The following is a 6,955-nucleotide window of genomic DNA, read 5'->3' as shown; positions in this document are numbered from 1 at the left end:
AAATATCACTTAATTTAGAACCTATAAATTTAACCTGATAAGAGCAGAGGAGCTTCACAACAGTGTTTATTTTATTTTAACATTTTTGTAAATACATCAGAGGGAAGAATAATCCTTAAAGAGGTTAAGGGTGTCAGCAGTTCCCTTATAGAGTTGAAATGGCATAACAGACTCCTTCTAATTCTAAGCAGCAGAAAGTGAAACCAGAGTCTAATTTTCAATATTTCAATAAGATGAAAAAAATAGCCAAGAGGAGGCTCCAAGATTATTTTTATAAAGTATCAGAAGTTATTTTCAGTAGAATTTAAAACAAAATAAATATCATGTTGTTAGTACTTATTTGAAAAGAAAATTTTCATCACTTGACAGGAAAATCACTTCAGAAACCAAATTGTACATTCTATCCTCATGTTCCTCCAAGACGCTGAGAAAAAGTGTAATATCTTAAATGTCCTCTCCTAACTTATTTAACCATTAAACAACCATACCAAGTTTTAGTCCACAAATAATTTTTTTCATGGACAATATTTTTATAAAAGGACAAATGATAACTTCAGAAGGAAATGGAAATAAGTTTTCACTTAGAGGGACCTCAGGTGGGTAATAAACCTAAGAAGAAAAATTATGTTGTAATAGGTCATACTTCAGTGTATAAGAAAAAACAACAAACAAAAACACTCAGGCTTGATAACATTTCTTCTGAATCAGTCCATAAGACCAATTTGCTCTCAGTTAAATTATGTTGCATGATAAAATTAAACTTTTAAACGTTGCCAATATTCTGCATGGTCTTCCAAGATATTTGCTAATTTTTTACCTATATAGATGTCACCACAGACTTGTCCTCATGGAACAACAAGCTAAGTGATTAACCCTCTGCCTTGCCTACAAAATATGTAAATTTGCTTACCTTGATCAAATGTTTCTTTCACAATTGCATATTTCTGTTTTAATTTTCCACATATTGAACACAATTATCAGCCACTGCTCAGAGAAAACTTATCTGAGGCTACAAAATGATAGTGTTTTTTAGGAATCTGAGCTAACCACAGTTCAGGCCATTACTAATTCCTCTTCAGTTTGATTGAGAGATTACTTTTAAAAACAGTAATATTTAATTCTTAGGTGGAAAACATTTGTCATCTCTTTGTATTTCAGAGACAAATTTAATATGTTTATCTTGGTTGAATTCTTTTAGAGATAAGATATATACAGTTTAAAAGAGGGTGACACTTAGTTTACAATCCTCAAGCTATTTCTTTTTGAGTCTGTACACTGGTTGGAAAGTTTACATCCATATGTGGCAGTGAGCCAAGTGGATAGGCAATGACATCTGCCAAAGGAGCTAAATTTAATGCAGATCATGGTTTTCCCCGTCTTTCTGTGAGTACTAAATTGCCCAGTTGTCTCCCACTGTCCCCTTACCCCCGTAAGGTATGGGTATAATGATTTTCACACAAAGTTTCAAATGTATGTTATTCCATTCCTTTTAGGCCCTTATAACTAATATAGACAATTTAAAGTTAAAAGTACTTTCATTTCCCAAGATTAGAGGATGCATAATATGCTATAGTAACTAGCTTGTAGAAACTCCTCAAAAATGGTACCAATTACTACCATATTTGATATGGCAGCTCAATGTTTTACTCTTTAAGGGAGGGTCATTCTTGTTCCAATCTGGGCGACTCTGCTTCTATAACACTTTGTGTCTTTTTTTGAAAGTTATCTACAGTTACTCTGTATTCCCTGCTTACTATGGTCTGGATGCTTGAGTCTCACCAAAATGTTGAAATCCTAATACCCAATGGAATGGTATTAGGAGGTGGGGCCTTTGGGAGGTACTTAGGTCTGAATGGTATTATGTTCTTACAAAAGAGGCTCTACAGAGAATTCTCACCCCTTCCATCATGTTAAGGACACAGCGAGACAGCACCAGCTATGATCCAGGCAGTGGGTCCTCACTAGAATGTGACCATGCTGGCACCTTGATCTTGGACTTCCAGCCTCCAGAACTGTGAGAAGTAAATGTCTATTGTTTGAAGCTACCCAGTGTGTGCTATTTTGTTATAGCAACCTAGATAAGGTAAGAAAGTGCGGGCTAGAAACTTTAAGGATTCGAATTTTGTACTAATTAGCTTTGTATTCCATATAGTGCCAAGTGGAGTTCACAATGGGCATTTATTAAATGCTGGTTAAAATGATTTTAAAAAGATACCATAGTCTTGAAAACAATGTTTAAGATGAAATTTGAATCTAAGTTGTTGATAAAAATAACAACCTAAGAATACAAAAATCAGATGTTCCTTGGCACTAGCATTTCAACAGTTTTCACTTTATGTATATTTTCAGAAAGATTTATTACAGCATCATGCAAAGATTTGTTTCCTCATCTGTCTTCATGATTACATCGTAAGTTCTTGAAGGCAGAACCTACATACCTCACAGTATATGCAGGGTTTATACTAGTGCCTAGTGCATAGTAACTACTCAATAAGTTTTACTGCATGAATAGATAAATGGAAAAATAATAAATGACTAGAAAGACTCAAAGGATAGTAGATCTAAATAAAATTATCATTATTTAAAATCTCTAGCTTTGTGAGACAAATAGAGGAGACAGAAAATGGAAATCAATGGAATTTTTTACATGAACTAGAATCATAATAGTTTCCTGTGATTTACAGAAACATTGAGATTTTTAGAAGGTTTAAAATGGTAAGAATGTTTAAGCCGATGATATTTATTAGTTATTACAAGTAAAAGTGATATTTTTTGAGAGGCCATTAATAGTGAAAGAGCATCTTGGGTAACTTACTTAAAATAGTCTGAGATGTAACTTTTGCTAATTATGTCTTTAGATATTTATACAAGCATTAAAAAATATATAAGGCATCAAGTTTCAAAGAAGCTAAAGCTAGAATCTGGGAGGAACTTCTGATAACCAGGGGTAGGTCAATTTTCTTCACATTCTTAGGTTTCATCTAAGACAAAGAGAACACCTAAAAAATGATAGGAAGACAATTTGTAGTTTCCTCATATTATTTCTTTGAGTCTTCAGTCAGAGTATACAACAACCAACAAAAGAGGCCATCAGTGTGTTGATTTTTGTAGTATGTAAAGGTCTTTCCTCAGATCTCCCCTACCTTCCCAATTGCAATCTTTCTCACTATTCAGAAAGAGCATCTTTTCATTTTGTTGATGGTTTCTTTCACTGTACAAACGTTTTTTAGTATGATGTAGCCCCATTTATTTATTTTTTCCTTTGTTTCCATTGCCCGAGGAGCTACATCGGCAAATACATTGCCATGAGGGATGTCTGAGATTTTACCGCGAATGTTTTCTTCTAGGATTTTTATGGTTTTGCTACTTACAGTTAAGTATTTTATCCATTTTGAGTTTATTCTTGTTATGGTGTAAGTTGGTGGTCTAGTTTCATTTTTTTGCATGTTCCTGTTCAATTTTCACACTATTTATTGAAGAGACTATCTTTACTCCATTTATGCTCTTTTCTTCTTTGTCAAATATTAATGGACTACAAAGGCATGGGTCGATCTTTGGGCTCTCTGTTCTGTTCCAATGATCTATATGCCTGTTCTTATGCCAGTAGAAGGCTGTTTTGATTACAGTGGTCTTGTAGTTTAGTTTAATATCTAGTATTGTGATCCCTCCAATTTTGTTCTTCTTTCTCAAGACTGCTGAGGCTATTTGGGGTTTTATTTGGTTTCATACAAATTTTTGGAATATTTTTTCTAGATCTATGAAATATGTCATTGGTATTTTAATAGTAATTGCATTGTATTTATAAATTACTTTGGGTAGTACGGACATTTTAATGATGTTAATTCTTCCAAACCATGAAGATGGTATATGCTTCCACTTATTTGTCTCTTCTTCAAGTTCCTTCTTCAGTATCCTATAATTTTCCGAGTATAGGTCTTTTACCTCCTTGGTTAAATTTATTCCTAAGTACCTTATTTTTTGCTATTTTCACAATAGTAAATGGGATTGTTTTTAAATTTCTCCTTCTGTTAGTTCATTATTTGTGTATAAAAAATGCCACCAATTTCTGAATATTAATTTTGTATCATGCTACTTTGCCCAATACATCCAATACATTTATTAGATCTAGTAGGGTTTTTTTGGTAGAGTCATTAGGGTTTTTCTCTGTCAGCTGCAAATAATGACAGTTTTACTTCCTCTTTTCCAATTTGGATGCCTTTTATTTCTTCTTCATGTCTGACTGTAAATGGCTAGAACTTGCAGTATTATGTTGAACAGGAATGGCAGCCACTGTGGAAAACAGTATGGAGTTTCCTCAAAAGAATTAAAAATGGAACTGCCTTTGGACCCAGTGATCCCACTTCTGGGAATATATCCTAAGAAACCTGAAACACTAATTTGAAAAAATATATACAGCCCTATGTTCATTGCAACATTATTTACAATAGCCAGGATTTGGAAACAGCCCAAGTGGCCATCAGTAGATGAGTGGATAAAAAAGCTATGGTACATTTACACAATGGAATTCTACTCAGCTGTTAAAAAAAAAAAAAAAAAAAAAAAAGGAAATTTTACCTTTTGGGACAGCATGGATGGACCTGGAGATTATTATGCTAAGTGAAATAAACCAGTCAGAGAAAGACAAAATGAACAAAATAAGCTGATAAAGGAACAGAGGCATGGATACATGGAACAGACTGACAGCAGTCAGAGGGGAGAGATTTGAGAGACTTGATGAAAGAAGGTGAAGGGATTAACCAAAAATCATATATACATAACACACAGACACAGACAGCAGTGTGGTGATAGCCAGAGGGAAAGTGGGGTAGGAAAATGGGCAAAGGTGGGGAAAATGGCCAAAGAAAGAGACTTTGCTTGGGATGATGGCTCTGGATGCAACATGCAGATAACTTTTTTTGAGTTGTAGACTTGAAACCTGTATGGTTTTATGAACCAAAGTCACCCCAACATATAACAAGTCATGGTTGGGAAAAAAAGAAAAAGCATCTTTCAGAAACATTTGGGCAAGAGCTATGCAGTGGGATCACTGACTGCTCATCATTGCATACTGGCTGCTTCTATCTCCATAAGCAAAGGTCTGAGGATGATGAAAGAGATATTCTAGTTACAGTTTATAGCAGGACATTTATGTTGTTGACTATTATATTTTCTCAGAGCTTTAGAAGACCAGGCAGGAGGTAAAAGGAATTATAACCTCAGTAGAATGAATGCCTTTTAGAAAATCATATTGGAATCTGGACACATTAACTTTCTTTCTAGGTTTGAATCTGAGAAGGAGATGTCATTAATTCAACAGAGTGTGGTTTAGGGTAATCCATCCATACTATATTCTGACAGTCACTGAGTTTCTGGAGTGTCCCATTCAACAACTTGTAAAATGTAGAAGCAAAACAAAATAATAAGTAACAAAAAATACTTGGGAAATAAGGGAAAAGAATTACCAACTTGAAGGCTCAAAGAAAGAGTATATTTCTAAAGGTAATGTCTTATAAGTCTCAAGAGACATTTTGAAATTTGTTTGCTGTACTCGATAAAATGCAAGAATGAGCCTCCCTGAAGCAGCAACAGCAGACAATTAAAAACAGAGTGAGATACAAAAGGATGATTGATAAACTAAAATAGAATTTCAATAAAATAAAATGTATAACAGGAAAATTAAAGCCTATGTTCTAAAAGGCATCCAAAATATTGAATTGTAATAATGATAATACAGAAGCATGAATCAGTGATGTGGAAAATGGACTTGAGAAGCTCTCCTAGAATGTATAAGAAGAGACCATAGAGATGAAAATTATGAAAAAGAACATGGTAGTTAATAAGAACAAAAATTAGCTTTAAAATGTTTAATTTGTGTTCCTGAAAAAGGAAAAACACACACACATGAAACAGAAGTAGTAAATAAAGATATGATAGAAGAAAACTTGACTGATTGACCTGTATATGCAGATTTGAGTGGTTTAACTAAATTCAAGATAAAACAATAGAGGAGGCATACAAAACTTATATTGACAAACTTTTGAATTACAATAACTGATTAATAATTAAAAACTGGCAAGTGTCCAAATAATGGGGAAAATAGATAATCCATAAGGAAAAAATGTATCTAGCTAGCTTCAGACATTACACGTAAATATTCTAAAACAATTTTAAAAATCGAAGAGTTTTGAAAGAATACTATTGTGACCTAAGGGTTTCACATCCAAACATTTTTTTTTTTTTTTTGTGAAAAGACAATTGACGATAGTTTCAAATGCATAAGTGGTCAGAAAAATAACATTTATGTAACTTTACAAATAAATTATTTGAAGGCTTGCTCCAAATCAACCTCAAAGAATCAGATATAAAATCCAAATATGGGATAGTAATAGCGCCAAAAAATGTTAAGGTTTGTCCTTTCTCTATTTGGATCAAAATATCTGGACTCCCTTTATATAATGCATTGGTAGGATGATGTCGTAAGCCAGAGCATCTTTCATTTGTTTATCTTCAACTCCCACCACTTCCCCATCACCGGGAAACACATTTTTATGCACCATTCTTTACTTCTAAGTGCAGATTGAATATTTTATTAGGTCTAATAACCTAGGAACTAAGCATTTGTGAAGTGTCTAAAAATTATATTTGCATGGCTGAAATATTGTGCTTGACAGTGTTTTGGTTAAGCTATACCTAAGACAATATATTGGCAATTATTTTTACTAATTTTTCCTCATTAATGAGGCCTATATTATGAGAAAAGTTTTTTTTGTGTGTGTGTTTTTAACAGATTAATAAAGGTTTGTGGACTCTTTCAAACACCCACAGTTAGTAGGAAATAAATTTAAGTTTGCGTCTTCTGACTTCAAATCAGATACTCCACTACTTGTCTGATTTATGACTGGCTCTTGAATGTTTCAGAAAATGGTACTTTATGTTATATTTTTTTCTTAGGTTT

Source organism: Miniopterus schreibersii (genome assembly GCF_964146895.1).
Source record: "Miniopterus schreibersii genome assembly, chromosome: 2".
Classification (NCBI taxonomy): Eukaryota; Metazoa; Chordata; class Mammalia; order Chiroptera; family Miniopteridae; genus Miniopterus; species Miniopterus schreibersii.
Note: the sequence above shows the minus strand (reverse complement) of the source record.